Source organism: Lutra lutra, chromosome 5 (genome assembly GCF_902655055.1).
Source record: "Lutra lutra chromosome 5, mLutLut1.2, whole genome shotgun sequence".
In the NCBI taxonomy this organism is placed as follows: domain Eukaryota; kingdom Metazoa; phylum Chordata; class Mammalia; order Carnivora; family Mustelidae; genus Lutra; species Lutra lutra.
In genome coordinates, this window is record NC_062282.1 from 114,900,198 (window position 1) to 114,923,869 (window position 23,672).

Here is a 23,672-nt window from a genome sequence, read left to right on the forward strand (position 1 = left end):
AAAGCTTCTAAGGCTGTTCTTTGTAATTAGCTCATTTACATGGAATAATTTCATTGCCCGAAGAGTAATATTTTATCTAATTAATCATCTTAGCCAGAATAGGTTATCATTTTATACCTGCTGAATTAATGAACGAACTAGCTATACATCTGCATAATCCTCTTTCCCATGTAAAGATTTTTATTTTTAATTTAGAAGGCAGTAGGGTACCATGGTGAAAAATCATGGAACCCTCATCAAACACAGCAGGTGAGCTCTGTCCCACCCTTGTGTAACTACTAGTTCTTGGTAGTATCTAATGAGCAACTCTGTCACAATTTTTCACATCCTGCTCTCTCCTTTTATGCTAGCTCTCATCTTGAATCCCAATTCTCCTTGTAGCATCATTCACATGCACCTGAATATGCAGTTAAGAGTGCTCAGTGGATCCATCTGTGAATCATCATTTTGTATTCTGTACTCATATCACGAATCAACTGCAGATTTGAAATAACTAGGATAATGTTTAAAACACTCTTTGCAAACTCATTGCAAACTCAGTGTGCTCACCATTGTACTTCCTACAGGCACTTAAAATTAATCATTCACTACATGTATACCCACTGGGAAACAGCAAGTCTGAGCCAGAAGAAAGCCATACACACAGTTTAGGCAATGAGTTTCAAATAGTGGCCAATCAAGGACAAAGGTTTTTTCTAGAGATGCTGGAAGAGGCTTTGAGTTCTACTCTTCAAGGAGAGATGGTCAATAGCACTTGCTAAGAGAGGCCAAACAGCCTCTATGTCGAGCACACATTCTCACTCTCAGAAGAGGCCTCTGTTTGACAACGGAGAATCTGGCTGCCAGGTAATGACCAGGCTGTAATCACTACCCACACAAAACAGCCTGGATACTTTCCATTCCTGCCAGGTAGAGATTTTTACAGTGGCCAGCCGTAATGCTCCTGGCTCCAGAAAAGTGCTTGAAGTCTATTCCTTATCTGAGGTCAGGTCATCCCAGAAGGAAAACCTGAGCGAAGATTTCAAATGCAAGTTATTTATTAAGGCAGTGCTCCCAGGAGAAACTGTTAATGGAGTTCAGAATAGGGAGGAAAAAGAAACAAAAGGGGGGGCACCATCAGGTGAAATTCCAGGCTCAGCCAGATTGCAGAAAAAGCTGTGGAGCTTAAATGGCAAGTCAGTTTGTCGTGTCTCTATGCTAAAGACTTTGTATCTTTTTACCAGACAGTCCTTGAGTCACCCCAGGGAGACATAAACTCCCAGGTATTTCCAGCTATCTCCCTAGCTAACTCCCTACATTTCCAGCTAGCTCTAGTAACCTCCGTGCAATCCTTTGAGAGATGTTAGAACAAAATATACAGAAGTTGGAGCACACATCATGGTTAAACGGGATTGAGTGATCTGACCAGGGTACCAAGTGAGGACTATTATACATCTTACTTCTGTAAGTCTCTGTGCAAGTCCTCATCTATGTCCTACAATCTATCTCCCACCTCTGTGACTCTCCCCCTAGCTGTTTCTCAGAGCATCACCCTTTTGGGTCTAAGGACAAGTTCTTATGTTCATTAATTAGCTGTTCTGGGTGTTTTCTAAAGACTCCTGGAGACAAAGTGCTTTGGAAGGCAGTGTGGTATGGTGCACGTGCGCACACACACACATACACACACATGCACACACACAAAAGCATAGGCTTTAGAATCACGAAGACAGAGTAGGAACCCATGACCTCTGCCCCGGTGTTATTCCCGGGAAATTAGGTTACATGGCAAAAGGGATTTTGCAGATATAAACAAAATCACTAATGAGGTGATCTCAAGATGGGGAGATTTTTTTGATGGGCCAAACCTACTGGGGTAATTCTGCCCTGAGCCTCCAGGTAAGGTCTCAGGGTGACTAACATGTTGATTTCAGCCTGGTGAGACCCTACACAAAACATCGCAGTTGAGCCAGCCCTGAATGACTTACAGATCTGTGAGAGAATAGATGGATGTTGTTTTAAACAGCTAAATCTGTGATAATTTGCAATGCAGTACAATACTAATACATTATGTTCAAATTCTAACGTTATTACTGCCAAAGTGCTGTAGTTGTATGTTAGTTCCCCCAGGCTACTGTAACAAAGTACCACATGTGTGGCGACTTAAAAACAACAGAAATTTAATTTCTCACATGTTCAGAGTCCTGAAGTCTGCAATCAGAATCACAGGGCCAAAATCAAGATGTCAGTAAGACTGTGCTCCGTCTGGGGGCTCTAGGAGAATCCATCCCTTACCTCTTAAATCTTCTGGTGGCTACTGATATTTTCTGGCTTCTGTCTGTAATCTCTGCCCCTGTCTTCACAATGCCTCCTTTTCCTTCCTCTCTCCATTCCCCATCTCCTGTGTGCGTGTGTGTGTAAACCCTCCTTCTATTTTCTTTTTATGAGAATTACATGTCACTGTACTTAGGGAATTTCAAGTAATGTTCCCATTTCAAGATCCATAACTTAATCATATCACACCGGCAAAAAATTTTTTCTATTGTACTATAAGGTAACATTCACATATTCCAGAGATTACATCATTGTATCTTTTGAGGGGCCATTTCTCAGTCTCCCACACATTATGAGCAGTCATTCAACATCTCTGTGGATTTTGGTTTTCTCATTGAAAAAATGGGATGAAACAGGACTATCTCAAGAGATGAGTATAAGAAGTTGTAAACTAATGTGCCTAAAACACCTACCGTAATACCTAGGATGGGGCTGACACCCAATAAGGGACAATTATTACTGTTAATAGAAAAGCCATGATCAGTGGGGACACAGGTATTTTTGAAAATCCAAGATGAAAAAAATTAGAATCTTCTAACAAAGATATAAGCTCATCTTTCTTTAATCCATTTGATGCTCGAAATTGTCCATTTATCAGCTGTGTGTCTGTTTTAGAAAATTGTCAAATGACTGCTGTCTTACTACCATTATAATTCAATTGGATTTCACTTTAACTCTGCAAATGTTCACTCATTCTGCTGTGTGCAAGGAACTCTGCTGTTCACCAGGACATGCATATCTAAGCAGGACACAATCTGTGATGTAGTCAGCCTTACAATCCAGCAGGAAAATAAGAGTTTTCCATAAATACTTGCTTCATAGAACACATACTATGTCCCAAATAAATTAAATATTCACTTAGTTATTCCCCTTTTATGAGGTTTGCATCCAAACTTGAAAACAAATACCATGAACAAGAAAAAAAAAAAAAGTACACTAGATAGAATTTTAGATTCACAGTCAGTGAAATGACAACACAATACTCATAAATTGTTGTGTGTGAATTTTCTTCAACTTTACAAGTACACATTGTTCTAAGAAATATTTGAAAATAATTGCAATCACAGGTCTCATCAACCAGCCGTCTAAGTCAAGCCCGCATGCCCTTGTCTCTCACAGTAGGGTTGCCTTGGGCTAACTGGAACTCAGAGAAACAACTGGCTCCTTGACCCTCACTGAGTCCTTGGGAATGTTTTGTGAAAATTCAGGCAACCACGATAACATGAATGACTCTGAAATAATTTTTTTTTGCTTTAAATATTTTTGTCATAAAACTATACTTGTGGTATTGCTGTCTACGTTGGCAGTAGTGTTTTAAGTCAACAGAATTTCCTATAAAACAAAACGAAAAGACAGTGACTCACTAATCTGTTTAAAGCAGACAAAACATTAGATAAAGCAACAGAAATTGTTCCAAGGTTTTATGTTTTCCCTTCTCCCTCTCTGTTTCATCCTTTTTTTCTTTTCCTTCTTCCTTCCTTCCTCTCCTTTGGTTTTTATCCATTTAGATATACTTCTGCAATTCAATTTGCCTCAATAGTTTTGTGATACATTAAGGTTAACCATCATCCTCAAAATATTCCAATGCGGTCTTCCCCCTCCCTTCATCATCTGGTGTTCTACAGACATAAACAGAATATAGCATATAGGGACTGGGAAGAAAGTGCAATAAATTTGAAATTTATGCAGAGATTTTGTTGTTGTGGAAATCTTTATCTTTTACAAGGGAGGCCCACTGCCAGCAAGAGCAACTGGCAAAATAGCACACAAGCTGCTAAGGTGTTGGATATTAATATCTGAACTATGATTCTTTAAACCTGGGGGGATGGGAATACCTTATCTCCCCCATGCTAGGGTAACACCTTATGAAACAGACCTGAACAACTATATTCAATGTTCAAAAAGATTCTTCGTACATTTGTGGGATGATGCAACTTTCAAGTGGAGTAGTTTTGAAACGGTGCTGTTAAGCAAATTATTAGATTGCTATGGTGGACTTTCAGTGCTACATATATTTCTGCTTGATTTGGGACTTCTAAAGAACAACCAATCCAGAGGATATAGGAAGACAAATTTTAGAAAGAATAGTTTCTTTTTAACTTTAATGTGGAAAAAGTAAGCTATGCTTTCTTTCTTGAAAAAAAAAAAAAATAAAAAGCAGAAGCATTTTTTTTATTGTTTATTTTTTGTTGTTATTCCCTGTCTAGACACAAATTAAGGATACCAGATGAGCATCTAAGATCTGACAAAGAAGTAGCAATTTGGTGGCCTTAAGCATGTCTGTGTATAGTGTCATTATAAAAGTTCCCTGCATATTTTGCTCACTACTACAACTGGTTTATGGTTTAATGATGATAAAAGAAGAGCTTGTCCTGGGTGAGGAACAAACAAAGAACCATCAAACAAGTGATCATCATTAAAGGGCCACCTCACAGATTTCAGGCTCTGTTCCTTTGCCTTTCTTTTGTACCTAGACCCACCTATAAGGATACCAGGCAAGACCAGAATTCAAAGAGTGTGATTAGAGATGTCAAAATTCATTTTGCAAAATATTCTTCTTCATCAGTAGGTGTTTTTATTTTCCCATAGGGGTAGAAAGTCATTCACTTTGTTTCTCATTTATTTGAATAGAATCACTTAATGTGAGAGTTAAGCAGTGCCTGTTTGCTAGTCAACAGCATTATAAAATAGGATTCCATTTTAAATAAGCCATAATTTTGTTACCCTCCCAGAGGGGGTCAACAAAAAAAGTGGGGGTATCATACATCCGAAAAATGCAAAGGGTCAGCTTTCACGGACTCTAATCAGAAATTAAAATTTGCTCCTGTAGGCTAGAGCTTATGAACTTCACTGACCTGTATCTAGATGGGGCAAGCTTCTCTAGCTTTCAGGATGGAAGGAAACCACACACACACACATTTCAGAAAATATTATGTTCTCATTCTAAGCTAAGAAGTAAGCAGAGCTCTGGGTTTTGACAGATTCACTGCTGCAATGTGTTGGGAAAGAAAGAAAAAAGGATGGGACTGATCCCTATCTCACTGCCTCATTTTGCCAAAAAGAAAACAGACTCGGTGCCATCGGTATGTGGCACATGACTTCTCTTTGTCCTTTCTAAAACAATGGTGTCTAAAAGCATGTTCTGTAGTCACAAAATTTCCCAGGTCAGTTTACAAAGAAAAAGCCATAGCTTTGGATGTGGGTACTTGCTGCAGCAATGAATTTGAGAAGGTGACAGGTTACATAATGGGCTTGCAGTTATGATTGCACCTGGCCTTGGAAGGTTGCCATGCCATGAAAAGAGAGGATCAACTCCCTTGCACTGGTGAACAACAGGCTAGTGCTGCCTTTGCACACTTGATAAGCTGCTCTTGTTATTAGGGACACTGATTCAGCTATCCCAGCTGTATATGCTTTTGTTTGTTCTTACTTGCCCACCATATATAATGATTTCCTCAGACATGCAAGAATACTTGGACTTTGCTTTTATTTAGAAACTGTTTTTTTCCCCCTACATGAGTGATTGTTGAGTATTCAATTATAGCTGAATTTGAAATGGTTGGGATCCAATTCTAATTGATTCCAGTGAAGATCAATAGAGTTTCTAATCAAGCAACTATAGCTGCATGCAGTTCAATGCTGAATGACTAGTTAAACTTCCACCAGTTTTACTCATGTCTAAATCAATAAGTAGTATTTCATTTCCTTTTTAACTGGCTCTTTTTGTGTCTTGAATTGAGGCATTTATAGCAGTTTGCTGACATTCGAATGATGTGTATTATTTTGTAAACCTGTGCATTCTAGGCCAGATAGAAGCACTTAAAATGCAAAAATTATGAACAGAAATACACAGGAAGATTTTTAAATCTAAGGAACATTTTTAGGGGAAGTGAACAAAACCAGGAGCTATTTGACATTAGGTGTTCACACTGCCAGCTTATGGTAAACAAAGGAAGTTTACTTTTTTTTTTTTTCTTAAATTCATAATATCATGATTACAGAGCATCACTGCAAAGAGAGTTAGGCTTCAGAAGATAACCAGACAAACCAGTTCTTAAGAGGGTGGCTGATTGGCTGCTTTGCTAAAGATAAATCTTTCCTCTTCCAAATATTCTGAAAAAAAAAAAAAAAAGTAGACTAATAGCGAGAAGTGTAGTGATTTGCACATTATCCAAGCCATTGAGTTATTCCTGCCTGTCCTCATTCTGGTTCTTGATTTGCAGGCCAGCTATGCTCTGCAGCTGGAGCAAATTATATCAGAGAAGTGCTGATGTGACCACAAGTTGACAAAAGGACATGATTTCTAGTAGCAAAAAAGCAACTAGATTTTATGAAATTGTATCTAATAATGTTGTTTAACTCATGGATCCTGCATCTGACGCCTGCTTTTTATCCAGTCCTTTCAGCGGCCCTTTGTTAACAGTCACTCAGAAGAGGAAATAAAATGTAGCCATTGAAATAAAAATTGCTCTACTCTTTTTAATAGCTCAGCTGCAGGCTCTATTGTTTTATTTAATGGATTGTGTAACTGAAGTCTCTCCTCCTGATGATTCCCATTTGGCTTCTGAGTCCCCAAACTCTGTCAGAATCTTGGGGGTTCCAGAAAGGAGGGGAGTCTAGTGTTTTGCTTTTTCAGAATACAAGTGGGTAGTAAAAGTACTAAGATGCTTTAAAATGTAATTCCCACTATGGACTTTACAGTACTCTGTGCAAGAAACAGGGCTTTTGCATCAAAATTAAGCAAGATTAGACTGTCCCTCGATTCACAAATTCTTGTTCATGACAGAGAAGTTTGCTTGGCTTAAGTACACAGAGGCAAGTAGGGTTGGAGGCAGGGGCAAAGGGATAAAAAGGAAATAGAAGGACTGGAGTAAATAATTGTCTTCATTCTTGTCAAAATCACGTTGTCCTCTGATAGATGTGTTCTCTGCCCCAGATTCCCTGCAATGGGTCCCTCTATCCTCCTGCCTGACCATCCATGGCCAATGTGCAAAGTAAGTCATTTGACTTACTGTCATTCTAAATAGTGTCACATGAATGTTACATTTTAAATTTTAAAATCTTTTTCGACTCTTCAGAGCAGTTATAATGTGTCTGGATTCTGCTGGAAGGATTACAGGTGACTTTAAAAATATGTATTTACTTCTACTTTTTAAAGATAAATTTCATAATGGGTATGTTCAAAAGATCAAAGTTAAAGAAAAATCCCTCCTATATAAGAAAGGTGGGATAAAATATCAAGAGAAAGGATCGACCCCTCTGTTCCATACTACTTATAAACATCTTAAACACAAGACTATTTACCTGACTAAAATAAACTGTTATGCTATGGTTCTTGGAGAATTCTGCAAAAAGCTTTTATCATGTATTTTTGTCCTGCCTTGATGTGCTCCTTCAAAGCAGGTTCATTGTTTTAGGAAGTGGAGGAGAAAGACTGGTTAAATCATGAAGTGCTAAGAAGCCTTTCAGCTGGGGAAGATACACAATGTACAAAGCAGTTAAAACAAATCATACAGGATAACCTGTTAAGGATGTAATTGAGATACATGTAATCATTAACCTTGGAACAGACTGGGAATCCGTTAATGAATCAAATCAATACCCTCTCCACTGATCCATAATAATTTGAAAGAAATGAAAAATTTAACAGTTACTGTATGTGAGGTTATCGTGGGCTGCAATTAGCTAGCCTCCAGGAGATTATGTTACCTAGTTACCAGAAGGTAGGTATAATTTCCATAGATGTTCTGGAAAGATTATCATAAAGACAGGTGTCAGACACGGAAATGGGTCAGGAAAAGATATCTGGTATGGCCCAAACCTGGGTCGTCTCTCTGTTATTTTATTCCATACATCCTTCTTATAACAGCTCCTACTTTCAGTTAATATGGGTGTATTGCTTTGAAAAGACATTACAATTGAATTTTGTCAGTTTAAAAAAAAAGGGATTATCTTTTTTTATATCTTACTACCCATCAAGATTTCACATGAGATGGCAAAGAGGTCAAGGCAAAAATTCTACACTTGGTAACAGAATAACACATGAGCTTTCTGCTGCAGGCAAGATACTTGTGTATGAAAATATTTCATGTTTGTACAACTCCCTCAATCTTCACATTCCCAGCATGGTCATTATTGCCAGTGAAATTTTATAGAAGGATAGTGGAAAGAAATAGATGTCTTTTTTCTTCTGAATCCCCACATTTTAACGCCCCCATTTTACAAATAGTATGCGGCACCCTACAAAATAGTGTGGAGACAACAAAATGATCCCAGGGCCCATGGCTTTTACATACATTGCTTTTATGTAAATCTTAGAAGCAACAGTCTCAGTATGTGAACTTCCATAGGCAAATCTCAATTTGGGGGAGATATAAAAAGAGATATTGCCATTCTCTAGGGAATCAGTAAATAAAACGGAGAGAACAGAATTTTAAAAAATGCATGTAAAATATATGCGTATGGAAATGTTAAGAGCCTTATTTTATAATGCCAAGGAGGGCACAAGATAAAAACTGTTGTCATTTGTTTCCAGGGAAAGCAGTCGGTGAGACCCAGGCACAGTAGGATAGTTAGTTAGCTACCACATGTACAGCTGAGAGCAGATGGTGCCGTTGATATAGAGCGCAGGAATGCGCGTGTGTATGCGGGTGCGTTTCTGTGCGTGTGCGTGTGGAAACCAGCAAGGAGTTTGACACTGATGTACTCCATCAAGTCCAGTTATAAAGAACAAGTAGATAGAACAACATTCTGTGCATCTGGCAGCCTAACTAGCTCTGTCAATCTGTGGATACTGCTGACATTGTACTATAAGCTTCGATTCCATCTGTGTTGTTTATTTTGAGCTGGATTTACTGCACACTATGTGAATTGATGATGGCTAGAAGGTCCAAAAGATTCTGAGTCTGTTTAAAGTTCCAAGGTGTCAAAATTACACAGGCTTGTGTCACGAACATTATGAAAGGGTAAGTGGAGAGGCAAACTGATTTCAGTATTTGTTAGACGTCCAAGAAAAATTGCCGAAAATATAGATGAAGAAGGTTTATGAAAACATCTAAAGAGTACATATGAACTCCTGCAATCAAATGTTTCTTTTTCAAGTTGTATTGTGTCATTTTAAAAAATTCAAAATATGTACAAACAAATAGACAAGTCAAATCAGCTCTCCACTCTGAGGTTGTGACATGCATTTTATTCAAAACTTCCTGATCAGAACCATATAAATTTGCCAGAATGAAGGAATGGACTTGATGGGTTGGGGTTGCACCTGCCTTCTTTCTGAATCATTAGAACTGAGGACCAAGTATATCTTCTATACATTTACTGTTAAGTGATTTTTTGACATTCTTTTCTTGCTTCAGTTTCTTTCCGCATAATAAGATATTTATAAATCTTTCTACTATACAGTTATGAAATAGGCTTTGCTGTCTTCACCAAGAAATCATTAAAGAGCTGAGAATACGATTTTTAATAAAAATTATATACATTTATATGAGGAAAAACAGAATCATTTGATGGATGTCATCTATATCAAGGCTTTTGTTTATTTTCATTTTCAGCACAATATGCAGCTGAATGCTATGTCTATGCAAGGCCAGAACATTGCTATGAACTTGAAGAAAAGCGATTTAATGATTCAGGTGTTATATAAGCATCTGCATGTCTTATGTCATTCAATTCTTATAGCTGTTCTCGTTTGCTTGTGTGGTGAGTAGCCCGGATTAGAATTTTCCTGAACCACAAATGATACAGACTAGACTATATGCAATTTGGCTTGTAGTCATTGAATGAAAAATCATTCTGCTTATGGTATACAAATTTCAATTCATGCTTTCAATCCCCATTCAGTTAGTGGTTGGTTATGGTTTAATTGTGTCATTGAATACAGATATATGTAACGCTGTCTGTTCTTAAAGGGGAAAATCACCCTGCCTCATCTGTCTCAGAGCTAGATTCAAACAGAATCTGTGAAAGTGATTCATTTGTTTGGTAATGTTTAATAGCCATTGTTTGTAAGTATTCATCGTCCTAATATATGCTAGGTAATGTAAAATACACAGCTTATATATTATATGATCCCTATTCTCAAAAAACTAATTAGTTGATGAGTTAAGACATTCTTATAAAAATGTCAAATAGTGATACACATATTAAATATCAGTTGAAAAACACAAGGTAGCACAAAGTAGACTAAAATTAAGCTGAAAAACTTTGCTACAGGCTTCTCTCTGCTAGATAGCAGACTGGAGGCTTTCTCTCCATTAGCTATCTCACCTAACTCCTCAACCCTGTGAGATGTCCTCATACTTTCCAGAGAAGACAGGGGCTAGAAAGTGTATGAAAATTATCTGGGTCACAAAGCCACCAAGTGACTGAACAAGGCTTTACTTCAGCTCACCTCCATAAACATAGACTGAGCATCTGTTTTGTGCTAGGCATAGTATTTGGCACTGGGATAAATAAAATTAAAAACCAGTTTGAGGAAGTGTGCAGGCTTATAAGGAATAAGATATAAAAAGTTTAATGTGAGCATAATGTAGTAAGTGCTGAAATAGATGTATGCATATGGAATGAGGAGAACAGAGAGGGCACCTAACTTAGAAAGCTGATGAAATGAGACAGAGAAGGAAAAGGTGACAGGCTTCCCAGAAAGGCACAGGCATGAGCAAAGGTACACTGCTCTGAACAAGAGGGAGAGTGAGAAATGCAGCTTTTGCGGCACACCCTGCTAACTCCTTTAGGCCACTGAAGGAAACACATTGAACATTACACATTCATAATAGCAAGTAATCCCAGGAGCGGAGGTAATGTGGAAAGGTTTGAATGACATTGGCCTTGACTTGTGAAGCGTGGGTAAATTCTGAATAGAGAGATAAGGAAATAACTGGATATTGTAGGGGAAGGCAAAAGAGACCAACAAATACTTGCAGATAAAGATGTGTAAAACCAATACAGCAGATGAAGGGATACATAGGCAAATATGGTCAAATGTTCATTTTCCATTTTTGGCTGTGAGTTACCATGCAGAAACTTGAAACTTGTTAGCTCTAGAAGTAGTCCATCTCTAAAATTTTAAGATTTTTTATTTATTTATTTGACAGAGAGAAAGATCACAAGTAGGCAGAGGCAGGCAGAGAGAGAGGGGGAAGCAGGCTCTCCTCTCTGCTGTGCAGAGAGCCCGATGCGGGGCTCGATCCCAGGACCCTGAGATCATGACCTGAGCTGAAGGCAGAGGCTTAACATACTGAGCCACCCAGGTGCCCCATCTCTAAAATTTTGAATTTTTCTCTTTGGCAACAATTTCTTAGCCTTCCAGGTTTCCATTCAGTCATTCCCATTATCCAAACTGATCAAGACTTTTAATCCCTCAATGCTGAAAACTGTGTATCTCCATTAGCCCTGATCTAATTCCCAACTGATTTAGACTCTCTGGTCTACTACTTCCTCTTTTTCACCTCAAAGTCTCCCAAATTTTCCTTCTATTTCACCATCTTCATGGAAAAACCTCAAGAGTAGATCAATTCTTCCTTATTCCCTAGCTCTCTTATCCATTATTCAAAAGACAGTTATTGTCTCTCTTCTCCTTTATGCTGGCCATCTTTCTACCTTCAGCTTATTATCTCTTCACAAAGAAAACAGAACCCATAATCAAACAAATGAACATCAGCACCCACTGATTCCAACTCCTCCATCCCAGGTGTAGAGGTGTTATTCCTCATACATGAGGCCAATCCTTCTCCCTCCTGGCCAACCCCCTGCTGCCCCACACAACCATCTTGGGTTTTTAAGGGTCACAGTACCTCAAAAATCATGTATTTCTTACCTTTTTCAGATTCTTATATTTTTAACTGGATCTTTCTCAAATAATACTGTTTCAATATTCTTATGTCTCTCCAATTTCAAGAGTAAACCAATACCCTCATCTTCAAGTCACTATTTAAATACTGTTATATCTCTCCCTTTTAGAAGCTATTTTTTTGAAAAAGGTGGCCTAGAGTCACTGTTTTTACCCTTCACTCACTTTCCAAGCATTCCTTAACCCACTGCAATCTGGAAACTACTCCCAAGAATTTCCTGAAACTGTTCTTGTTAAGGTCATCAATGATGTCTTATTTTTAAATCTATTCTTACCTTACTTTACTTGTAAAACTTGTTATTTCTAATTCTTCCTCTTTGAACACAAGTTTTTTGTTTCGGTAATACAACACTGTCATTTTCTTTGTAGACTCCTCTTTCACTCCCATTTTCCTAAATATTAGTGTCTTCAGGGCTATCTCTTAAGCCCTTGGCTCTTATCATTATATACCTTCTATGTGAGGAATATAATTTAAAGCTTTAGTGCTATCTATATGCTTGTAGCTTTACTTACCACCTCCATGTGTAAGAATCTAATCCAAGGAATAAAATCCACAACTATTATCTTTTTGATGAGCTTTAGTCAATCCTATATATTTAACTACATAGCTTCTCTGCTTAAATGTCCCACAACCATCTGAGAGATCACATGTCCAAAACTGAATGTATAATCTCCTTCCCTCCTTCTTCCAGACAAACTTCCAAATATTTCTTAAATCCATGAACTTCTTCTAAAAACACTCTTCTCATTCAGACTAAGGTAAATTAAGTGACCTAGTCATTTACGACATTTATTATTGAGTATGAAAGTTATAATTCAGATAAAGGAAACAATTAAAATTAAATGGAGCCTACAATATAACTTCTTTAAATTGTAACAGTTGAATGAACCGTAGCTAAAATGCTGAATTTCAAAAGCCTAAGTAATAAGAAATATTTTAAGCAAGTTAAAGACAGACAGCCTTTTCTTTTTATGTTCATATTCTTAGCTCTAAGCATCGTGAACCACAAAAGAGTGGCTGGTCAATGAATACTTCTTTAATAAATTAGTGGGTTTGTTTTTCGGTCCTGCAGAAAAGTAAGGAGTACAGAACTGTCACCAAATCATTCACACACTGTTATGACTCTCCTATAACTTACTTTTTATACTGAATGGCTGATAAACTAAGGATGCCAAGACTTTTCCTATTTGTGTCTGATAAAATTACAGATTTTCTTAAAACATGACAGTAATAAAGGAATATCAGGTATTAAAATGACTAGCCAAATTAACTTCATATAAAAGCAAAGCTCTACTCTATAGCCTTAGTTTGCAAAACTGACCACTCTCATAGGGAATTTTTTTTTTTTATCAGTGCAACCCTGCCTAGGACCATAAATGGAAAACCAGCATTTTATATAGTTGCTAATGAAGAAAGTGAATTCTCCTTTAGCCAAAACGAACTTTATCTTCTTTTTCCTCAAAAAAGTCATTTCCTTCCTGAACAGTGACTATGCACTAAAATGTTGATAGAAATTGGTAAGTCCAGTTCAACTTTAAGTAATTCTCTGGACCTACAGCAAACAGAAATTAAATTTTACCATGGTGTCATCCTTTTATTGTGAAATATGCAAATATAAAGGATAGTAGAGTAAACCTAAGTTCATAATTTAATGAATTATAATAAATCAAACATCTCTGTAGCCACCATCAGGTTACAAAATAGAAGTTTCCCAACAGCCTACTCAACTGCAACACCTTCCCTCCTACTCTGTCTGGATGTTTATATTCTTTGCAGTTTTACCACCTGAAAATGTATCAGTAAATAATATAACTCAGTCCTGCCTGTTATAAACTGTATATAAATGGAATCTTAAGTATATATTTATTTGGTGTGACCTCTGACTTCTTTCATCCAGTGTTAGCTGTTAAGATTTCTTTGTTAGGTATATTTATCTTTCATTTGTTTGAGTTGCTGTTAATAATCATGTATGAATATGTGTTAATTTATTTTGCCATTCTATTGCAAATGCACATTTTGATTGCTTACAGTTTTGGGGTATTATGAATAAAGATGCTATGGCACTTGTTCATACATATACTAATATAACTAATCATGCCTTTTTATGGTATATAATTAGAAGTGAATTGTTGGGTATGAAAAAATATATATCCTTAACTTCACTAAAAAGAAAAACAATGAATGTAAAAAAAATTTTTTTTTACCACTTGGTCATATCAATTTAACTGGTTTTATTTAAGAAAAGAGTTTCTTAAATTCTAAAGGCAAATTCCATCTAGTGTTCCATATTTCACACGGAAAGAAATGGATATTATAACAAAAATTTCAAAATAAAAGGCAAATCAAGTATTAATGCCTAAAAGAGATTTACAAATATCTGTACTTTTTTTCTGATGAAAATACATGTTTTTCTCATAGAACTGCCAAGAATATACTAACCACATTTATCTGAATTGTTAGTCAAGCAATAGTGTAACAAAAAGAGAATACAGAATATAGAATATAATGCTTAGATTTTTGTTTTATGGAATTCACATTTCTTTCATACTATTAGAAATGCTGTAAATTTTGCCCAACATGCAGTTAAACAATCACTGTATGGGCTCATACATGATATGGGTTCTTAATATTGTAGCTCCTACTTTTATATTTATAAAATCTCAAGAAGAGGAAGCAGCTTCACACTAAAAACAGCAAATAAAAATAATACTCTTTGACCTGGGAACTATTCTTTGAAAAAAGAAAAGAAAAGAAAAAAGTCCCCATGCTTTATCATAGAATCCCTTTTCTTAAATTACATCAGGGTTTTTGGAACCAGTATCTGAGAAATTTTTTAGAAAGTATGTGTCATGGTCCTAAAGATGCCACTGAGAAGAAGGTAGATTTGGTCTCTGCTGTCATATAGTTTAGAGTCTGAAGGTAAATGCAGTAAAGGAAAGAAACTGAGATACTATGGTAGATAAAAAGGCACACTGAAAAGTGCACTTGATCAAGGAAGACCTGAAGGATGGGAAAGATATTATGGAGAGGGAAAGCTGTCTTCTAGGAAGAGGAAAATCCCAGAAATGAGAAAGGAACTATAGGAGGATCATAAATTCACATAAGCATCATTGAAATTGGGAAGACATAGGATGAAGTCTCAATTCCTTCAATTAACAGTTGTGTGACTCTGGTTAAGTCACTTACCATTTCTATTTCTCCCTGTAAAATGGGGATAATAGTACTTAAATAAGATCTTTGCAGGGATAAGTTAAGATAGTGTTTAATAAAGCAAACAACAATGACAACAATAAAAACTCCCCCCAACCCCCCCAAAAACAAAAAGAAAACAACAACAACAAAAAATCCTCCACAAAGGTAGATAGCTATTTTTGTAGCAGAATTGGATATTTTGGAGTTAGGTGAGGCAGGAATAAAGAGGAATGAGCAGTTTTAGTCACTAAGACCATTTGGGACATATTAAATAATCTCATCCTTAATGTTAAGAACAAGATGGAGTGACACCGACAGATCTGTGTTTCAGAAAGGAAACTCAGGCTGTAGGAGAAGTGGTTGGAAGGGGAAAAAAAAGGCAGAACAAACAAGTGAGGACCTGAATAAGCTTAGTGGCAGTGCAGATGGTAGGAACTGGATGCATTTAAAAGATGCTGAAAATGAAGGACATCCATTTCTGGATATCCAGTATGATAGATGAGGACTAAAACTCTTCCTCGATATACCTTAATAATTACACGTGTGTTTCTGTAGGTATACAGTATATCTGTAAGCTTTCTTTAGTAAGTAAATTAGTTTTCAAGTAGGAAAGGAAATCCAAATGCTCTGGGACCAGAAATGAATCATGGACATGAATCCTATGAAGTCAGTAAGCAGCGAAGGTTAACTGCTACCCCAGGTGTGACTACAGATCTTGGGTAGCCTAGAGCTTATATTTTAATGGTTGGCATATGTGGGAGACAAAAACCAAAAGCCTTCCTCTGTCTATATCTACCCCTACTAACCTGCACATGGATCCTAGATTCATAAAGAGCTACTTCAAGAAAAAGGATAATCTACAAAATAATACTATGTAATAATAAAATCACACAAGTAGTTTTAAGGCAAAAATCCCACTGATAGAAATGAAAAAGATAATAATATAATAATAAATGCTTCAGTTCATTAGGAAGATGCAATAATTTTAAACTTCCCAAAACCTAATAATATAGCTTCAGAATAGGTGAAGTGAAAATTTGACATCAAAATGAGATATTTCAACACAGTTTATCACAACTATTAAGTCAAGATGAAATCACCAGTAATGATATAAAAGATTTTAATGGCACTAATAAGCTAGATTTTTTTAACAACACATACATGTAAAGTACATGTAAAGAACTATATACCCACCTTCTGAGGTAAACTTACTCATTTTAAGCACACATTGAACAGTTGTTTCACAAAGTCTTGAAAAATTCAGAGTCAATACACACTGATCAAAATTGCTTAATACTAAATTAACGTCTAAATTGCTAAAATGTAGTACATTTAGAAATCAACAAAACCAAAAATATATTAAAATTTTTAATATCATATATTGCATAAACAAGTCATGGCTCAAAGCAAATTTCATAACAGAAATTAGAAAATATTTAGACCTGATCAATAATAAGGAAAATTTCAAACCTTGTGAGATGTAACCAAAAAATTCGCAAAAGGAAATCCATACCCTTTAATATTTATCTCAGAATTTAAAAAGCTGTATTCAATTTCAGAAGTTAGAAAAAAAAACTGAAAAGTGCATGAAGTAGGAGTAAGGATATAATAAGGTTAGGATCAGAAATTAATGAACTATAAAATTAAGTGACTATAAACAAAGACAAAATTGAACTGTAAGGAAAAAAAATGATAAGATAGAAGAAAATTATTACTGCTTCCACTTACCTTACACTTGATGTCCTGAAGCTCTCTATAAAACAGAAAAATAAATAAGTCTTAGGTATTAGAAAAGAAGAAACAAAACAATCATGAACAGATGACATGATTATCTCTATGAAAAACTCGAGACCAATTATTAGACTGAAACTGTAGCAACTTATTTTATGTAATAAGTATACCATATTCAATAATATGTTGATTCAATATTGTGAAAATGTCAATTCTCTGCAAATATATTTATACTTTCGACACAAATTTAACAGGAGTTTTCATAGCCTATGGCAATTAAAAAAATGTATACAGGAAAGAGAAAAACATATTCAGGATATCCTTGAAGCAAAGCAAGGTGGACTTGCTCCATTGGTTGTCCAGACCAATGATGAAGTCACAGATTTTACAGCGTGATTTTGGCACAAGGATAGAAAATATACCAACAAAAAGACAGCCAAGAAGTAGAAACACCAATGTATAAAAACATGATCCAAAATGAGGAAACAGACACACTGTTCAATCAATGATAACTGAATAATCAGTTTCTAATTGTAAAAAAAAAAGAAAGAAAGAAAAAGAAAAAAAAAATGTCTCTTAGATCACACCCTACACAAAAATCAATCCTAGATGGGTTAAAATCTTAAACATTGAAGAAATATTTAAAAATTTTTAAAAAGATTTTATTTCTTTATTTGTGTGAGAGAGAACACACAAGCAGGGATGTGGCAAGCAGAGGGAGAAACAGGCTCCCCACTTATCAAAGAGCTGGATGTGGGATTTGATCTCAGGACCTGGGATCATGACCTGAACTAAAGGCAGATGCTTAACTGACTGAGCCAACCATCCATCCCAGAAGTAGTTAAAATATTTATAAGGAATTTAGAAGAAACTGAAGGATATCTCTATGACTTTGGTGGTGTAAATGGATTTCTTAAATGAGACACAAAAATCACTTAATATAAAAACATTAAAATTATCTAATTTACATTGAAAAGAAGAACTATTGATCAAAAGAGCTCTTCTATGGATTACAAATAAATAAGAAAAAGCCACCAATTGGGAGAATAAAATCTGCATACTTGTAACTGGAAAATAATGTCTATAATATTCAGTAAGAAATGATAACCTAATAGAAAAATGGACAAAAATAAAATATATATATGAAATATATATTTCATAGAAAACAAATGGCCAACAATAAATAAAAGTATATCCACCTACATTACATTTCAGAGAAATTCACATCACACCCACCATACTGACACAAATACATGTCTTGAAAAATCAAATGTTAGTCAGGGCATGGAACAAGAACTCTTAGACACTGTAAGAGGGAGTTTAAATTTTTAATCTATACACTGGAAAATAACTTAGCATTAACTTATAAAGTTGGAAATATGAATGTACTATGATCCATAAATTAAGGCTCTTTTTCACATCAGGTGAATTGAGGATATGTATAATTTCATAGTAGCCTTGTAATAATAAAAGAAAAATTAAAACACAAATGACCACCATTAAGTAAATGCATAATCTGTTACATATACATATAAAATGTTATACTGTTATACTACTCAAGTTTCAAGTTAACTACCTCTATATGCAGTAAGATGGATAAATCTCAAGATACAGCTTTGAGTGAAAAAAGCAAATTGTTGAAGAAAACTTACATTGGAATGCCATTTTTATAGAGTTCAAAATCAGGCAGTGCTCAATGTGTTGTTGGGGGAATACATACAAAGAAGAACGAGATAATGATTAACACAAAATTCAGAATGGTAATTAACTCTGGGGGAGGAAGAACTAGGATGCTCTACAGAGAAACACAAAGTGAAATGCAACGGAAAGTAATAGCGACTTTTGCTACAAACATATAACATTCACCATTAAACTTTTATTTTTTTATTTTTTTTTAAAGATTTTATTTATTTATTTGACAGAGAGAGATCACAAGCAGGCAGAGAGGCAGGCAGAGAGAGAAGAGGAAGCAGGCTCTCTGCTGAGCAGAGAGCCTGATGCAGGGCTCGATCCCGGGACCCTGAGATCATGACCTGAGCCGAAGGCAGCGGCTTAACCCACTGAGCCACCCAGGTGCCCCCACCATTAAACTTTTAAATGAAGCTGAAGCTGAAATGCCAGTATTTGTTAGTTTGTAAATGGTAAGAGGACAAAGCAAAGGAGTCCTATGCTGGTGAACTGAGCCACTGAATGGATGGTGTTGCTTTTAGTGACAGGAAGAGGATCAGGTAAGTGGTGAACAAGTGAGGGGGAAGAAGGGTGGGTGATGAGTTAAGTTCTGAACTGTTTAGATGCAATTACTTGTAATACATCTCAGTAAAATGTTGGAGGGCAAATATGATGTAGGACTTAATATGGAAAGAGAAGTTTGGCCTTTACATAGATAGTTCTGGGCATCACTGGCATAACAGAGTGGCTCTGAGGCCCCCAAAATGAATGAAATTACCTGGGGTTGAGGGTGGAGGTTGAGTAGTAGAGGAGAACAGAAGGGAGCTGATATATACCTTTATATATGTCACAATTTGGAAGTCCTAGGGAGCTCTCAGCAAGTAAAAGATTAATAAATATAAGTCCTTGAACTGAAATTTACATACGATAAATTATACAAGTCCTTCTTTGAGTCCCAGATTACACAGGCAAATGATGTAGAGAAATGTACAGCAGGAGTCCTTAGAATTCCTGATTTTAGACTTGTTGCAAGAAAACCCCAAGTAAAGCTCTTCCTCCTTGATGTGGCCTGCTTGCAAATGATGATCATCTCTCAATAAGTTTTCTTTTTCTTTCTTTTTTTTTTTTTTAACACTAGAGGCTAGGGAATTCTGAAATACTCCACTCTTACTCTCCAGTCTGCCTTAAAGAAGCAAACAGTACCAATATGAGCCACCTATGGAAAGGCCCAGATGGCAAGAAAGTACAGGCAGCCTGCCGGACCTACACACCTTGGGGATATAGCCACAACAAAGTGAATTCCATCCAAACCTGAATGAGCTTGGAGGTAGATTCCTGCCCAGATGACCTTCCAGATGAGAACCCAGCCTGGCTAACATGTGGACTGAAGCCATATGAGAGCCAAGGAACAAAAGCAAACTAAGCCATGTCCAGAATCCTGTCCCACAGAACCTGTGAGATGATAATTTTGTGCTATGTTCTTTAAAGTGCTATGTTTGTAGTAATTTGTTAGGCATCAACAGAAAGCAAATATTGTGTGTGTGTGTGTGTGTGTGTGTGTGTGTGTTGTATATATTCATCAAGACCTATGTTCATAATGGGGAAGAAAGTGAAAAAGATGGCAGGCATATTTCTGTAGGAAGACTTTTTTTCCTGAAAGTTTAATGGTTAGGAGGAACCAGCCTTCTCCTCAAAGAATGTGTATATTAAAGTAGGAAGTCCTCATTCTGGTAAGGTGAATGTATCAGAAACATCAATTTCTGAATGGGCAAAGGAAGAGTACTAGAACTTTGCTTGCAGATTGTACCACTTATTCTGAGCTTTCCATTTTTCATTTTGAGTTTCTGCCCTTATGTGTCTCTTTTCTAAGATAAGCATTCAGAGTTTGCAAGAGGCAATAGCCCACAGCAGTGATCTCCTGTTTGAAATCCAACTAACAACGAGTAACATTTCTCCCTCATTTAAAATACTACAAAGCCAAAATTGGGCTGGTTAAGTAAACAGAATTAGTTTAATTCTTCTGTGCTCTGATATCACTGACTGACTGCTTTTACAAATTCAGTCAAATTGACAACCAAATAATAAAACCCTGGAACACATGAGGAACAAAGAGAAGCGAGAATATTAGGAAATCTTTAGTATTAAATTGCACTTAATATTAAGAAACTATTCATATCAGGTACAAAGAGTATAAACCTAGACCTCACAAATTCTTAGTAAAAAGAAATTCTCAATGAAATATTGGGCATCTGGGCATCTTAAATGCCTTTCTTTTTCATGTGTCTTTCATTGATGCTACAAAGAACTCATTGAAGGTCAGCCATTCTTTTTGAGGGCTCCATAGTAACTGTGATCTTTAACCACATTTTTGATTTAGAACATCAAAATGTCAAAACTGATATCAAACTCATGAACACCAGATCAGGACATTGGTACCATATTTGATGCAACATCAAAAGTCTCACTTGTTTGTTCTTGTGTGTTCTATATTGTTTCTAGCTCTCTTTTTCTATTTCATGTCTTCCCTCACAAGGGATATAACTTGGAATCTTAAAATACTGACATTGGTGAACTTATCTGTGGGCAGAAATATACCAGAACAGCTGGAGAAGTTACTGATATACTCAAGAAGAAGCCTCCAAAGCTAATTTTTACAAGGCAGGAGCAGCTCACTGGTTGAAACATTAGATGAGAATTATAAAAATAAGGAGTACTTGATCTTATTCTAGGGAGTCATTTTATATATATTTTTAAAAGACTTAGTGTTATTTATTTACTTATGTATTTGAGAGAGAGAGAGCGAGAGAGCATGAGCCTGAGTCGGGGGGGGGGGGCGGCACATGGGCACAGAGGGAAAGAGAGAAGCAGACTCCCCGATATATAGGGAGTCTGATGTGGGGCTCAATCCCAGGACCCTGGGATCATGACCTGAGCCAAAGGCAGATATTTAAGCAACTGAGTCAGCCAGGTGCACCTAGAAAGACATTTTAATCAGAGAGGGTAAGCTAGATGAATACTACAAGGAAAAAAGAATGGCAATATTCATTAGAAAAACAGAAGAACAACCAGAAAAATAAATGCAGAAAGATTACATTAGCAAATGAAGTTGGTAACTGTCCTAAGAGTATAACAGGTGGGGGAAACATAAGACCTTGAGGGAGCAGAATTCTTTTGAACTACTTATAGATGGTGACCTCAATGGCTGGTAAATTCGGGAGACAGCCTCAGCTTTAGCACAGCTGCTCCCTGGCATTATTAATGGCATGAGAATGGATCTAGGAATTGGTAAAATAGTAACAGTTAAACCAACAGTTAAAAAATAGAAGTCTGCAAGTCATGAAGCCTATCCATCAATTATGTAAGAAAGGTTCCTTCTTGCTAGAAATGAAGATAAGGCAAGAATCCTCAGCTCATATTAATCTCAACAACTCTGTCTTTAACTCTAGCTCATTTAGATAAACCCAGCATAGTTCGAGTCTCTAGTTTATAGTGCAAATCAATTTTGGGATTTGACTCAGTTTTCTTTGTACCTTCCTACCTAGCAGCACAAGGGGCTACTCTGGGAAGTTGAGAAAAAAGGTAAAGATGAGGTTCTCAGTGATCCAGCCAAGCACCCAAAAAACTCTTTCCAGTGGTCTGTTATTTATAACCATTTGCCCTAAGGACAAAAAGAGAGAAGAGTATGCTGCCTTTTCAATGATTGAGCACAACCCACTAAGTAGCTGCCTATTATAAAACACAAAACACAAAAGGAGCTACTTCAGGGCCCAGAAAAATTATTATTCTGCGACCAGTGCATGTCACACCTTAGTGTACATTATGATCACCTGGGGAGCTTATCAGAACAAAGATATGGCCCCTGTGCTCAGAGAGTCTCTTGGCAGAGATCTTCAGTATGGTTTTTCCCTTATCCAGCCCACACCAAACCCTTACACTGAGGCTTATCCAGAGAAAATTTGATCTGTAAAAAATTCTGGATCTCTCACTTCTCACAAACACATCTTAGTAGATGCTAAAAAGGTAGTATTGTCATGAATCCATACATTGGCCTTATTAATATTTCTGTTTAAAAACTTTCATATGAGGGCGCCTGGGTGGCTCAGTGGTTAAAGCCTCTGCTTTCGGCTCAGGTCAAGATCCCGGGGTCCTGGGATCGAGCCTCACATCGGGTTCTCTGCTCAGCAGGGAGCCTGCCTCCTCCTCCCTCTCTGCCTGCCTCTCTGCCTACTTGTGATCTGTCAAATGAATAAAAATCTTAAAAAAAAAAAAACTTTCATACGATTGCTTTAACATCATATGAAAAGATGCTAAATATTATAACACTTTTGTAAGACTGCTTAGCTTCATGTTTTTAGTAGGAGAATCTAAAATTTCCTTATATTTCTGAGGGAAAGAGGTGCTGATACTGGACATCTACCATGCCCAGGAGTAGTACCAGTCCTTTAGATGATTTTACTTACTAACTCCCCATAAGAGCCCATATGAAATAGAAGTATTCTCATCCTCATTTTATAAATGATATGAGGTACAGAGAGATTGAGTCCCTTCATAAAACTGCATGGCTCAAAAGCAAATAAAAAAAAATAAAAAACTTAGGATGGAGGGAAAAAAAAAAGATGGCAGAGGAGTAGGAGACTGAAATATCATCAGGTCCCAGGAGTTCAGCTAGACAGTTATCAAACCATTCTGAACACCTACAATCTCAACAGGAGATCAAAGAGAAGAAGAAAAATTCTAGCAACAGAAAATCGACCACTTTCTGGAAGGTAGGATGTGCAGAGAAGTGAATCCCAAACAACAGAAAAATAGACCATGGTGGGAGAGGCTGGCTCCCGGCAAGTGAGAGAGCAACAGAGCACAAAATTGTAACTTTTAGAAGTCTGCTCCACTAAGGGATGTTGCTCCAGAGGCTAA